This window comes from Otolemur garnettii, unplaced genomic scaffold (assembly GCF_000181295.1).
Source record: "Otolemur garnettii isolate 467f Iridium unplaced genomic scaffold, OtoGar3 scaffold00078, whole genome shotgun sequence".
Classification (NCBI taxonomy): Eukaryota; Metazoa; Chordata; class Mammalia; order Primates; family Galagidae; genus Otolemur; species Otolemur garnettii.
Window position 1 is genome coordinate 8,888,913 of NW_003852473.1, and position 15,791 is coordinate 8,904,703.

At 41.7% G+C, this 15,791-nt stretch overlaps 1 protein-coding gene across 2 annotated transcripts in view; it reads right to left on the bottom strand.

Annotated features, from left to right (window-relative positions):
• The window catches only part of FNDC3B (fibronectin type III domain containing 3B), a 371,182-nt gene extending 363,564 nt beyond the window's left edge, over positions 1-7,618 (bottom strand). Inside the window, exon 1 of one of the 2 annotated variants that reach the window (XM_023515748.1) lies at positions 7,451-7,618. The gene's annotated coding sequence lies outside the window, so the exon portion shown is untranslated. Of the gene's footprint in view, positions 1-6,613; positions 6,683-7,450 lie in introns of those variants that run through there. The other variant, XM_003794293.3, reaches the window with a different exon arrangement.
• Positions 7,619-15,791: the final 8,173 nt, after the last annotated feature.

Sequence of the window (15,791 nt, forward strand, 5' to 3'; positions counted from 1 at the left end):
GAGACTCGCTTGAGCCCAGGAGTTGGAGGTTACTGTGAACTGTGATGCCACAGCACTCTACCCAGGGGGACAGCTTGAGGCTCTGTCTAAAAAAAAAAAAGGATTCTTATAGGTGACAAAAGAAATTAAAAAGTAGCAAAACAAATGTCAACATAAAAACTCCAAGCAGAGCTGGCATCTAACCGTGGGGTGGGGTGGGCCTGGGTAGGAAGGGGTGGGACAGGTCAACACTGCTTACTGTTGTGATTTACACTGCACGCCAGTAACACAGTTCTAACTATTGTTGGTCAACTATTCTTACTTCACACAGTAGCACTGAATAAATCAACATTTATTTCATGGTAATGCACAAAAAGGACCAACTTTCCAGGGTCTCCTATATCAGCAGAACCAGCTTCAACCTGTTCAGCATTTTTACATTGCTTTCAAGTAAACTGATTTTCCCAAGGTGTTTAAAAGTGGTTTGTTCTTTTAATTGGGTAAATATTCCTCTTATGACCTATTCAAACTAGTGATATTTACAGTAAAACCTGTTCATATAAAATAGGAAGTGAAAGTTTATAGGACCTGGATCATTTCAAATTCTTAATTAGTTACATCCCAGACTTATTTCTAGCAGAGACCCATCTTTCACAGGCTGAGGAGAATCTTCAGTTTTATCCCTTAAGAATAAATTAAATAATTTTATTTCCTAGAATTTTACAATCTTCAATAATCCCTAAAACATACTATATTTGTTCATGTAAAAGGACTACTGTGCAGACAACTATTTGAACAGAAAGTCTTTCATAATTGTTAGTATTATATCAGTTTAGTTTAGGTCATATTTTCTGAATGGCTGCCTTTATAAGAGTCTTTATCACTCCTACCAGGGTAAAAATAAGGATGTATCCTTAAATTCTAATATATTTTAGAAGCATTAAAGTCTAATTTACATTTAGTTTTTAAATGCATCCTAAAGGTGTTCCAATTTTAACATTTCTCAATTTCAGAAGGGAGCAAAAGGGGAGGGAGGGAGATTAGCGGGGTCACCTCTACGGTTTATCTTACAAGGGTACAAGTGAATCTTTCTAAAAGCAGAGTATGAACGTTTTAACTCAATGACTAAGAAAATGACATGAAGGTTATCTTGACCAGTTTGATGAGAGAGTATTTCAAAAGGTACATGAAAACAGCACACTGTACCCCATGATTGCATTAATGTACACAGTTATGCTATAAGAAATAAAAAAAGGGGGGAGCAAAGGATTAAAGTTGTGACCATCCTGCCCCAGTGGCACGCACTGTTCTCCACACAGCATTCTGAAAATATGAGCAAAATACCCCTGTACGTGAATAGAAAAATGCCTTACTTTTGCCAAAAAACAATCAGAACAGAGTAGACTATTCCATTAACAAAGAACTTATTTGGAGTCAATAAACAAATGAATGAAATACAATTAAATTTTAAAATTAATCATTAATGCAAGGCATTTTAAACACTGAAATCTCACTAAAATCTTCCCCCTATCTCTAATTATTTCAAACTGACAAAGAGCTTTAATATTATGAAAACAAAACATATTAGGAGCCAAAGCCTAAACCCACAATGAGTATTGCCAAGGACATTACAAATTCCTATGCTGCCCTTACAGAACATACTAAACTTGTAAAGTTCAACTGGCGACAACAAAGAAGGGAACGATCCAAGAACTGACGCATTTTTAAATTGAGAAACATCCCAACCTGTAGATGTTGACCACTATAGTCCACCTTTTCTGATTTACACTGGTGGCTCTAAAAACATCCCTGATCTCTGCTCCCCCACACAGCGTAACTTCAGGCTCCATCAAGAAGTGACAAGTACAGACAGAACGCTGGTGAGCGCAGCACTGGACTCTCTCCGCCTGTCCCTTAACAAGTGTTCAACTACCTTCCTGGTCATCTGGTGGTTAGAAAAAAGAAAAAAAAAAAAATGTGCTCAGGTGCCAACAAGTCACCCTCCCACCCTTGACCTCTACAGAGGCCAGCCTCTATCTAACCATCGTAATTCAAGCATGCTCTGCCTCTTTAAGACATGTAATACCATACCACACTGTATATTTTAAGGCAAAAAATAAATAAGTGTGCTTATAAAATATTTTGAATACGTTATATTCATACACTCAGTACTAAAAACAAAGCTTCTCCTCAACCAGCTAAGTGCACTCTCAACAGTTATAAGAATGAGAATTATGGTTTACTTGAAAATAACATCTTACCACCCAAAAATCTCAATGTATTAACCTCATTAATATGAAGAAAGAGCAATTGTGATTTCTAAAGAGAAAATGCAGGTAGGTTACAAAGATTACCCTACACTGAAAATATGATTTTCATCTTGGCTGTAACCTACAAGGACTAAAACCTATGACTCTATCATTTACTAATGAAAGCTCCCGTAAGAGACTGCACTCTTTCCCTCCACCTCAAAACTGACCCAGAATTGGGCCACTCCAGCAATGCTAGGCCAGTTACAGAGGAACCTCCCCAAAACACGGATAACGGATGATTTCACATAGAGCACAATTTTGGAGAAGTCAGAAATCAACTACTCTATTAGGAATAGGGAAAAAATAAAACACAGCAATCCAAAGCTTGAAGCTTTTTTACTGATCAGAAAGACTAAAATAAGTTATTTTTCAAACTGTCCAAGCATAATTTGGAAGTCTTTGAAAACAGGCAAAGCAGCATCATAGGACCAGCTGATACAATGAATATCAAGTTTGTATAAGGCTGTGCCAAACCCTTTCCAATACTGGCTCACTAATCCCTCTCACAACCATCTGAAAAGATATGGGTTATGTTTTCTCCTTACATTAAAAAGAGGAAACCCTGGCCTGGCGCAGTGGCTCACACCTGTATTCCCAGCACTCTGGGAGGTCGAGCTGGGTGGATTACCTGAGCCAGAGCTAGACTTTGTCTCTAAAAAAACACAGCCAGACACTGTAGCGGGCGCCTGTAGTCCCAGCTACTTGGGAGGCTGAGGCAAGGGAATCGCTTAAGCCCAATAGTTTGAGGTTGCTGTGAGCTGTGATACCACCGCACTCTACTGAGGGCAACTTAGTGAGTGAGACTCTGTCTCAAAAAAAAAAAAAAAAAAGAAGAAACCCAGACTAAGAGAGACTCAACAGCTTATCTAAAACTCAGCGAGAAAGTAAAGTCACTCCCTGACAGACAAAATACTGATTTCAAACTGAGGATCAGATGTGACCCTCAATCTTTGCTCAACCCTTCAACATCTTTAAGATCATAGTCAATTTCTTATTTGTGTTAAGCATTTTGACATCCTACAAACCAAACCATACATCATGGGTTAGATCATATTCCCAATATTTGTCACCATCAGTAGGACATGTAATCCTATTTATACCACAGTTCTTATCCTGATTCTTAAGTGCTCTCAATGTTCAGGAATGGGAACAATGGGATGTTGTAGCTCTCTGAACAGTCTCATTCCTGACTGTAGTTGTATTAACAATTTTCAAAGAGTTGGAGGCAATGCAATTCATGTAACACAAAAATAACACAGAACAATCTGAAGCTGATTTACCAGCATAGGTCCTTTAGGACCATATAACACTCTACAGGCAAGACTAGGAACTACTATTATCCCTGGACAATACTATAACTATGAAGGTACAGCAGATTCAGATATGTTTATACTGAACCTAATGCTACTTTTTAAAAATTGTAATAAAAAGATATTACGCTATCATTTGTCTTTTCCTGAAAGCAGTACGTCCCTCCCCCCCAAAAAAATACAATATTGAGTCTTGGATATTTGTGGATGAAACCCAATGCAGATTAAAAAATTCTTAGTCTACCACGAGGTGGACTTCGTATCACTTCACACAAATGAAACATGCAACAGATTTAAATTCACTAATCAGAAAACTATTTGACCATTCACCATCAAAAGAATCTTTCTTGCTGTCTGTTTTATCTTACACATATTCTTTCCAATTTATGCATGAACCCAGAGTAATTAATATTTGAATTTTATACTTTGATAGTAAAAGAATGATTTTAATTGTTCAGATTAATTTTGCAGCTGCATAAGGAAAAGTGAACGATGGTTTACCTGATACTTAGGAACTTATTTGAAAACTGCCTTCCAAATATGTGAACAAGTGAATATGGATAGGAAGAGGTCGTATTTTTCCAACTCTCTGTTAATGACTTTTCATGTTGCCTATTATACTTTTCATGTTGCCTTTATTATACTAAAATAACCAACAAGCTCTGACAATTTTTTGAGCAATTCCTACATGCAATTACTTCAACCAAACAAGAAAATGTCAATTAAAAATTTTTCAGTTAACTTTAACATGTAAGCATTTCTTAAAAAACCAAGTAATGAACAGAAAATGTACTTATTTTATGCACTCTGTGAGAAAGCAAAGTTGACCTATAGCTAACTCAACCTTCAAATTCCATTTGTGGACTGAATGTAGTTTCTGAGAGTGTGGAAAAAAGAGAAGTAAACTGGAAGACCTGAAAAGCATATGACCCAGTTAAATCTGAAAAGATTTGGGAGTCAGAAAATTCTACATTTCACTCTCCAATATAGCAACCACTAGCAACATGTGGCAATTTAAGTTTAAAATAATTAAAAGTAAACAAGACTTAAAATACAGTTTTGCTAGCCACATTTCAAATGTTCAGTTATGTGCCTTGTGGCCGCTATGTTAGCACAGATAGAAACATTTCCATCCCTGAAGAAAATTCTACTGGACGGGTTATTGGTAGCTTGAATCTCAATGCCATTGTTTGTAAAGTGTGCATAACACGGTCAAAATGGAAAGAAAGTTATTGGTATTTTAATGAGATAATGTATTAAAAGCATAGGAAATAGTGCTTAGTACACATCAGATATCCAAGAACAGTTATTAATAACAATCCTATATTGAACTTTGGTATATAATGTTAACTGACCATCAACTTCCCCTTCCTGGGGCTCATTTTCCTAAAGTGAAGAGTTCGGGAAGTTCTTCTGGGTAACTTCCAAGAACCCTATGAAATGCTACCATGTTAAACAAAATGTTGATCAAAGAGGGCACAAACTCCTACTCAGTAAACTATTACCTAGGCTCCTAAAGCTTTCCCAATAGATCCCGAAGCATTTATCCAGAAACCCCGGAAGACTGGCTCTCCAATAGTCTGTGAGCTATTTATAAAGTGTCTTAAAAGATTACCGGAATATCTTTCTGAAATTGTATATTCTGTAATAAGAAACTACAACCCCCTGTTCCATGATGAGATCTTGCAGTTTTAACATATCTTTTAAATGAACACTATGTTTACAGAGGAATTTTTTTTTTCTCTTAACACCCTTTAAGCCAAAACCTTAAGAGCACCTGTGAGTTTAAAAACAATTTTGTAACGATTTTTTTTTAACCAGGTATGCCTCGTTCCTAGCCAGCCTGTGTGTGCCCTCTGGTATGGAAACAAAGTGAGAATTGTAGCCTAGCGGGTGAGGTTCCCTTGCAAGGCCAGAAAGGCGTCCAGAGACTTCACCCTCATTAACAGCTGCTCCCAGGGAGCCGGGAAATTTACTGATCCAGTAAATTTCAGAGTCAGCCTCCAATCAGGGGGAACCAAGGGCCCCCCACAAAAGGCACAAACCCAGGGCTCTGGGCTGCAATTTGCTGTGGGGCGCTGCCCAGGCCCCAGGGTCGGAGTTTCAACCTGGGCGTGGAGAAGCAATCCAGCAGCACAAATGCTCAAGGCCTGAAGCCGCAGAAGAAAAAGCGTTATCCAGAGCAGATTCCTTTTCTTCCGGGTCTGTCCCTCCTTCCCATTCTCAGCCCACAACTACTGTGCCTGCCCTTTCCCAATCTCCCACCTCTTGCCACACTTATAAAGAAAAAAGAAAGAAAGAAAGAAAGAAAAGGAAAAAAAGAGCATATTCCCTCTCCCTTAGCTTTCCCTAGCGAGGCCTGGAAATTGGAGTAAATTCAAATCAAATTAGTTGCACATTAAAAAATAAACAGACGAGCAATCACGGGTGCCCACCCAACAAAAGACCTCACCCAGTCCAAAATATGATTAAACCTAGGAGGGAGGAGGAAGGACTGGAAGCCAGCAGCGGTGGAGAGAAACGTGTGGATTTGGGGCCCCAATGTCGGCCCATTGAGCCAAATTCTAAATTTCGTTAAAAGAAAATGCTGAACTGGGGGGAAAAACTAAAATGTTGTAACTTCTAAGGAAGTCTGCGAACGACACTGTCGGGGTCAAATGTCATCGCTTCCCCCGTCTGGGACTGCAGGGTGGGAGTGGAGGCTCAGGACGCTCCGGCCCCACCGCGCTCTCCGGAGGCCTCCCCGCCGGCACCGCCGGGCCCGGGTCCTCGCGCTCCCACGGCCCGGACCTGGGGGAGTGCGCGGGCACAGCCCAAGGCCCCGCTCTCCGCCCGGAGTGACAGGCCCTTCCCACGCCGGCCGGCCCCAGCCCCGCGGAGGGCACCGGACGGTCCGCGCGGCCCCAGCCAGCCCGCCGGGCCTCCAGGCTCTGCAGGCCCCTTCCGGACGCGGATTCCGCCCACCGCCCGCCCCACCCCTGGTCGGGGCGCCCCTCGGGGTGACCGACTGACCGGAGCTCCGCTGGCCCACACACCGGGTCGCCCGATCCTTCCCGCCGCGCCCGCTCCCCCGCCCGAGCTCCCCGCCGCCCGGCTCGCCAAGTCCGGCCGCGGCCGCCGGTTACCGCCCCCAGCTCGGGGGGAGCCCGGGGGGCAGGACAGGGAGGGAGGACGTGGCGCGCACTGAGGTGGCCAGCGGCGAGGCGGGGAGTGTCCCGGAGAGGCCAGGCCGGGGGCGGGGGGCCGGGCAGGCGCGCGCTCAGGACCCTCCCCGCGAGCAAGCGGGGCTCCAGGACCCCGCCCGCCGCGGCGACGCAGAGGGGCCGCTCTGACTCGAAGCCCAGCTCCGCGCGCCCGCCCCTCCCTCCGCCATATGGAATTCTACGGCCTCAGAAAGTGACACGTCGAAGATTCCTCGGCCTCCTGCCCGCCCTCCCCCTCCCTGCCGCGTTCCTGCCGCGGAGACTCCGGGAGGGGGAGCAGATTCCTCAGACGAAATCTGCCGGGAGGGCTGGGGAGGGGAGGAGGCCGAGAGCCGCTGCCCAGATTCTTTTCCCAAGAGGAATCTACCCGTTTCTTTCCCTCCTCCAAACCCCGGCGAGCAGGACAGGCAGTGGCCGCGCTGCGGGGTAGGGGCCGCCCCTCCTGGGTCCCGCATTCCCGGAGAGCCAGGCGGCCGCAGGGCGCGCAGTACTCTGGCGCCAAGTTTTCGCCGGGGAGCCCGCAACGCTCAGGGACCGGGACGCACTTCGGCGGACTCAGCGTCAGGCCGGGGCTTTCCAGAGAACCGGCAGCCGCGCGCGGGTCCCGGTCCCCTGGGGCCGCGGCCCTGGCCCCCGCATACCTCACCTTCCTTGGGCGGAAACGCGGGCTCAGCGCGCCAGACACCGGGTCTCCCACGCCTTTCCAGAGGCAGCCCGGTAGGATCCTGCAGCCGCTCCCGCCGCCGCCGCTCTCCTCCTCCTCCAGCCGCCACTCAAATAACTAGCAGGAGGGTTTACTGGGGGATTCCGCCATGTCAATGATGTCGGGACCACATGGGGCTCCGGGACCCGCCCACTGCCGTAAACCTCCGAGTATACCCGCCGCACAATCTCCGGCCAGGAGGCGCCGCGAGAGCCTCGCGCGCCCCCAGCCCGGCTTAGCAAAGTAGAAATTCTTTGAGCTCAGCCGGACTCTACAAGTCCGAGGCTCAGGACAGCGAGCGACTCCTGAACGGCGAGGGCTGCACGGTCCAAAACACCGATATAAAACATGGCAGTGTTTACTCATTAATAATTGAAGCTAAGACCCTGACATTTCTTCATTTACATATATGTTTCCTTTGGGGGGGGGGTTGTTAGTCCTCCACAGCAACTTTGTGTGCTATTTTATAACTCCCTTTCTATTTCCCACAGCATTTCGTTCAAACAGCTAACACAGCATGAACAAATTCTTTATACCTGTTGAAATTATCTATTGCCCTTATCAGGCATGTTCTCTAAAGGGCAGAGACCAATCCTCACTCTTATCTGTCAAACATAGCTCCGCAACAGGACTGAGTTTAAGTCAAGGTGAGTTTGTATTAATTAAATCAAAGCTAATGTATTCCTAGCGTTAAGGCTTAAAGAGGATAGCAGATTGCACCACATCCCACCTGGCGAATGATCCAGGCGACAAGAGAGCAAAAGTTATCCTTCCACACCTTTCGCCATTAACTAAGATAGATTCTCACTGGATTAAGGACTTAAACTTAAGACATGAAACCATAAAAATACTTGAAGAAAGTGCAGGGAAAACACTTGAAGAAATCGGCCTGGGCGAATTTTTTATGAGACGGACCCCACACGGGCAATAGAAGCAACATCAAAAATACACTATTGGGACCTGATTAAACTAAAGAGCTTTTGCCCAGCCAAAAGCACAGTAAGTAGGGCATGCAGACAGCCCTCAGAGTGGGAGAAAATATTTGCAGGTTATGTCTCTGACAAAGGTTTAATAACCAGAATCCATAGAGAACTCAAACTTATTAACATAACAAAAAACAAAAAAACCCCAAGTGATCCCATTGCAAGGTGGGCAAAGGACTTGAAAAGAAATTTCACCAAAGAAGATAGGCGTGCGGCCTATAGATATATGAAAAAATGCTCACCATCCTTAATCATTAGAGAAATGCAAATCAAAACTACTTTAAGATATCACCTAACTCCAGTAAGATTAGCCCATATCACAAAATCCCAAAACCAGAGTTGCTGGCGTGGATGTGGAGAAAAGGGAACACTTCTACATTGTTGGTGGGAATGCAATTCAGTACTTTCCTTTCAGAAAGACATCTGGAGAACACTTAGAGAACTAAAAATAGACCTGCCATTTGATCCTATAATTCCATTATTAGGTATATACCCAGAAGATAAAAAATCACATTACAATAAAGATGTTTGTATCAGAATGTTTATTGCAGCCCAATTCATAATTGCCAGGTCGTGGAAGAAGCCCAAGTGCCAATCAATCCACGAATGGATCAATAAACTGTGGTATATGTACACCATGGAATACTATGCAGCCCGAAAGAAAAACGAAGACTTTATCTCCTTCATGTTTACATGGATGGAACTGGAAAATGTTCTTCTTAGCAAAGTATCACAGGAATGGAAGAAAAAATATCCAATGTACACAGCCCTTCTATGAAACTAATATATACTTCTCAAATGAAAGAAACAACTTAATTCTAGCCCAAGAATATGGGGAGGGGGTGGGGAAGGGGAGGGGACAAGGGTGGCTGGGTGGTGGGAGGGTGACTGGAAAGATCACCTATATTTCTGTCTAACAAGGGTACAAGTGAACTTTTCTAGAACTAGAATGTAAATGTTTTGACACAGTGACTATGCAAATGACATGAAATTTATGTCAACCATCTTGATGAAAGTATTTCAAAATGTATATGAAAACTCTACACTGTACCCCATGTTTGCATTAATGTATACAGCTATCATTTAAATAAAAAAAAAAAGAGGACACGTTTCTGGCATTCTGAATCACTCCTCACCTTCTTACAATCTCACAGCTACCCCCCACCCAACGATTTCATAATTCTTTGCAGTCCTTCTCACATCGCTCTGAAGTTATGCTTACCTCTTTCACTTGGCTGAGTTTTGTTCACGTTTTTGTAACCCTGGTCTCATCCTAGCGTTCTACTTTAATATAGTACCCCCTTATGTTTTTTGAATAAATTAGTTGTAAAGTATATGGAAGAATCTGAGTGACTAGATAAATGGGAAAACTTCAGAGGGTGAAAAGTTAAGTTCAAATGTTGAAGACAAGTTTGGCAAAGAAGGTAAAAGTAGGCAACAGAAGTTTAGAGGACAGAATTATTTACTCCTATTTCTTCTACTAGACTGAATTTTTCTTATAAAGAAGAAAAAGAATCAATGTACATAAAATGCTTTATAAATTAAAATGCACATAACTTGCTGTTTCACTTAATCTTCTTATTCCTAACACTTACCACCAGTTTTGGCATAGAAAAGAAGCCAAATAAATGTTTGCAAGATGAGAGGAAGGATGGTAGAGTGGAAAGAGCATGAAATGTAATCAGACAAAAATCAGTGGTGTTGAACAGGTTTGTAAAGTTCTCTGAACCTGGATTTTTTTATTTATTAAATCATGATATTGCCTTCTTGTTAAGGTTGTTGTAAGCATTAAAATACATAAGCACTCAATACTCAAAAATAAACATTCATTCCTCCTTGAACAAATGAATGAATAAGTGAGTGAAAGAAAGAAAACTTTCCTGGAAAGGTTAATAGGACAGAAAATTGGAAGCAAAAGGTGAGACTTGTAATGGGGGCTCCCAACTACACTATGAGGGGGTCCCGATTTAATGCAATGAGAACACACTGTGGAATCCTGTAATAGGTTTGAAGGTTGACGACCCTGGTGCCAGTATGTCAGGTCTGAGATTTGCCCTGGTTCTGCTTTGGAAAAGTTGAAAAAAGATTTAGACCAAAGTCATGGTTCTGGAAATGGGGAGAAGGGCATCAACCTGAGGTAGTGAGAACTAGTATCTGGTGATAATAACCCAAATCATTTGTTCTACATCCCAAACTATTAAACCATTGTCACAGCTAAAACTTTGCTCCAAACTCATCTTAAGATGTGCTCAAATACAATGATTAACATCCAAGTGAAGATGCCTGGAAGTTAAGGCCTATAATAAAATACACATACTTGTGAACTCTTTTTTCACCCATGTAATGCTAAATGAGTCATATATTTAAAGAAGTTTCAAAGTCATACTTCTCAATCTCAAAAATTTTATAATGAAAGAAATGCAACCCTAACACACAGGGAAGAATGAAAGAGTCAAAACTGGCATTGAAAGGTCTCAGACTTTAAACCTCTAAACAGGTCTGCAGCCTTAAATGTTTCATATTGAACCCTTTTAATAGTCATAATGTATAGAAGACCCAGCTGCGTCCTCAGTCTCACTATCCTCCTGCATACAGCTTGGGCTGCTAGATTCTCACAGGAAGGCTCAGCCTTGCCTCTGATCTTGAAAATCACTGTTCACCTTAAATCGAGAGCATTAACTCTTTGCTTCTACTTATTCTGTATCCGAAGCCAGATATGATACCAGCTTCAATATCAACATTGACAAAAAGTCAACTAATCTTGTTTTGAAAAGTGATCAAAATTTACTAGCACAAAGAATGGCCAGTTTAGTCAATAATATAACCTATAACATAACCTAAGAGCATCATTGCAACTTCACTTAAACACATTCCTCCTTAACAATTTAACACTTGAATCTGTGATTTCACCTTCTCTATTGCTCAAGGCAAGAAAAGGGCACATTTAACTCAACATTTTAGGGGGGAAAAAAAAGACATTTCAAATAAGGAGATCTATTCCACAGTTATCAGAACTATTCAAGGAGAAGCTGTATAACTGCCAGGGCTCATAAAATCAGAATTCATAGACTCCTGCTCTCCCTCCCAAAGCAGAATCTTTGCTCCCATGTCCACTACTGTAAGCACCCAGCCTCAGCCTGAACACCTCTGGGTAAAGGGAAAACACTTCCTGCCAAGACAGCCTTTTATCCACAAAGCTAGAACTAAACCAAATCCCCTGCCTCCTTGCAACTTTCCCCCACTGATGGAATTTCTGCCCTCTGGAGACTGACAAAATCACAACGCTTCCCTTTGATTTCCCTTCCAATAAATTGACCATGCCTGTCACTCTCTAAAGATTCTCTTTTCTTAGGCAAACAACTCCAACATGCTGAACTTATCACGGATCTTATCTCCTTTTTTTCTCACCACCTTTGAGGACCTACTTGTCAGCGTCTCTGGAAGTAGGGAATCCACAAGATTTCAGACATGATCCAAACACAACCAGAGTGGTAACCTTTCCTGTTTCAATTTGAATAAAACAATTCTATCATTGTAAGTTAATATTATGCTAACTTTCTTAGCAGCCTCTTCATCCTACTAACTCAAGCTTCTTCTTCCATGAAATACTGTCAAGCAAGGCATAAATTAGGTATGCAAGTGATTTAATTTTAATTGACATTAATTAGCTATTGACTAAATATTTAACTTTATTAAATTTTATTTGTAAGTTTCATTCTCATATTCCAACAATCTTTCCCTGTTTTATAACTTGATAAATGTGATACACATGCTTTTCACATTGCTATCCAAGTCATTAACAAAATCACAGCATAAGAGAAGGACAAGGATGTTTCACTAGCAATTTTCCTCTTGAGATAAAGTTATTTAAAAAGATATAAATCTGTCCATCATGCTGACTTACCTGGAATCACATCCCCATCAGGGAGCAGACTGACTCTCACTTTCTTCATGGTCATTGTCACCATTCTTGCCCCCTGCTCTAGTTTGGATGTTTGTACCCCAAACCTCATGCTGAAAATTGATCCCCATGTTGGAGGGAGGTGTCTGGGTCATGGGAGCAGGCCCATCATGAATGGCTTGGTGCGATCCTGATGGTAATAAGTCAGTTTTACCAGTTTTATTAGTTCCAAAGACAGCTGAGGTATTAAAAAGAGATTCTTTCTTCACCTTCCCTTTTGCCATGAGTGGAAGCCGCCTGAGGCCCCTGCGAGAAGCGTTAGTTTAAGCTGCCCAATCTATGGCATTCTGTTATAGAAATAAGACAGACACATACAAGATTGGACAATTAAGTTCACAAATTCGTCCTTGAAAAAGTGTAGCACACCTCATTGCTGAATATCACTATGGTCACCTTCAAAGTACTCCCTTGGTTATCTGGTGACCAAAGTGATATTCAACAATGAGGTATCTAGCACTTGTTCCAGGATGAGCTTGAGAACTTAATTGTCAGAGCTTTTGATGGCCATTCCAGAAATAGAGTTCCAAAATTGTTTTGAAGGGTGTACTAGGCACTGACATCAGTGCACAGTTTTCTAAGGGGAGCACTTTGAAGGTGACTATAGTGATATTCAGTGATGAGGTATGTAGCACTTTTTTTAGGATGAGTATGCAAACTTAATTGTCAGACCTCCTATAATCTATGTGTCTCAGACCTCAACATCTAAGAAGTTAAATTTTGATCACATTAACATTAATAAACAGGGCCAGGCATAGGGGCTCACTCCTATAATCCTAGCATTCTGGAAGGCTGAGGCAGGTAGATCACCTGTGCTAAGGAGTTTGAGATCAGACTGAGTAAGAGCAAGACCCTGTCTCTACTAAAAATAGAAAAACTAGCCAGGTATTGTGGAGGACACCTGTAGTTCCAGCTATTTGGGAGGCTGAGGCAGGAGGATCACTTGAGCCCAAAGAGTTTGAGGTTGCTGTGACCTAGGCTGAGGCCATAGCACACTACAAAGGGTAACAGAGTGAGACTCTGTCTCAAAAAGAAAAAATAATTAATAAACATCCTTTCTCTATAAAGTTCTTTACAAAAGACCAAATGAAAATAACCAGGTGTTGTGGCAGGTGCCTATAGTCCCAGCTATATGGGAGACTGAGGCAAGAGAATTGCTTGAGCCCAAGAGTTTGTGGTTGCTGTGAGCTGTGACAACACAGCATCCTACCAAGGGCAACAAAGTGAGATTCTGTCTAAAAAAAAAAAAAAAAAAAAAAAAAAAAAAACTAATTGAAAACAAAATTAAATATAACAACTGTGAACTAAAATAAAATCTTAAGCTTCCTTCCCTCAGCAGCTGACTGACTAGGCCCCCTCTTGGCCAAGGGGATTCCTAAAACTGAGTTGCTGACCATGAGAAATGAGATCAGATAGACCTCATTATGTCCCCCTGCCTGCTTAGAGATGGACTTTGTGAACTTTGTCACTCATTAACCAGCCTAAGGCTACACAATACCTACCTTCAGGTCCTCATGCACAACAAACCACTTGAGTCTATCCAGTACTTTGTCTCTGATTAACAGACCCTTTATTGTAAGCATTCCTTTTCAGTGAGTTCCTTTGTCTTTTAGACAAAGCTTAACTCTTTCAGCCAATTGTCAGCTAAAAATCTTTAAACCCAGCTATCGTCTGCAAGTTCCCCCAACCTCCACTTAAAGATGCCCCACCTTTGTGCCAAACCAATGTATCTTTTCCATGTATTGATTTATGATATCACTTATCATTCTTGTCTCACTAAAATGTATAAAACCTCACTGTAACCCCACCACCATGAGTTCACTTGATCAAAGCTCCATGGATATGGCTCCAGGTAATAGTCCTCAAATTTGGCTCAGAATAAACCCCCTTAAATTATTTTACAGAATGTGGTTTCTTTTCCATTGACAAGATTGGCGCCCAACATGGGGCTCAAAGAAGGTACAGGATACCCCAAACTCAGTACTAGGTACTGGCATGGCCCCTTTTGGATCCCCAAAGTCTCTCCTTGGGCAGAATTAGTAAGTCCTCCTGAACTCCAGACCTCCCATTTTATTTTTCTTGCCAGTCCTCAGTTTACTGTGAGCTGGTTCTTTTCCTAGAAATTTATTGTTTGGACCCTAACTTTGATTTAGAGGTGCATTCTAAAGGGTCTTCTCAATTGCCTCTTCTTGACAAAATGAACCTAAATTGTCTTGAGAACATAAAAATTCCTTGAAAATGAGGAAAGGCATGGGCACCCTGGTTCATTTATGAAGCCTCCATTTACTTCTGTTTAACTTGTGTTAAATGGAAGGATTCAAAGTCATGCTGGGTTCTCTAGGAGTCCAACTGGTTATGCCTAATTCTTGCACACAAGTTTTTACTGAAGGACAAATTATATCAAGTTAAACTCAGAGACTGATCTGCCAATATAGAGTAAAAATGTCTCTCAAGATCTCTCTCTTTAACTTTCTGCTAGCTTTCTTTCTCTGATGCTTGAGATAAAACTCAGTGCTTATGATATCTGAAATGGAAAGGCTCCCTGGAGATCTTGCAGCCAGTTAAAATGTAAACATTAAAAAAAAAAAAAAAGACTCCTTTTGAAATGAAGGGGGAAAAAAGGGTAAAAGAAGTTTTTAAATATCAAACTGGTATGGAAACTGCTTTACCCAAGATTTTGATCCACAGGCATAATTAGGTTACCTTCACCTTCCTTTCTGCCATGAGTGGAAACCACCTGAGGCCCCTGCCAACTAAAATTTTGCCATGTGAATAAGTGCTGGTTTTATCAGAAGAAATTTGGATTGAGTTGTCCTTTACAAACTGGTGAGTTATGTTACTTTCTCATGACCAGAGTTCTAAGGTAGAATCTTAGAACTTTGCACATATGTGTATGAGTGTACATGTTTAGATACATTTTGTGTGTGTCCATGTTTATATGTCTGTGCCTGCCTCATTCTGGATTGGCTTATAAATAAGATAGAGTTCATAAAACAATTAAACAAACCCAAATGCTTTCCTAGTTCATGTGAATTCAGTAGTCTTTGGCAAACAAACTGGGTTATTCAAAAGGGTATTATTAGTAAACTAAGAGTAAAAATGTTTTCAATTTGTCGGCATATATTTTTCCTGGGTTTTACTGGACATTTATGTTCTTGAAGTGTTAGGATTCAACACAAAGGTTATAAAACTATAAACCCAACCCAAACCCAAATGATCTGTGTTTGCATGATTTTTAATAAGTAAGTAAATTCAATATTTTTGGTCAAATGACAATAGCCAAATTTTCTAAGTTATCAACAAAAATACCTATGTGTTTAAGTTTTTTAATTAAGTAAAATGT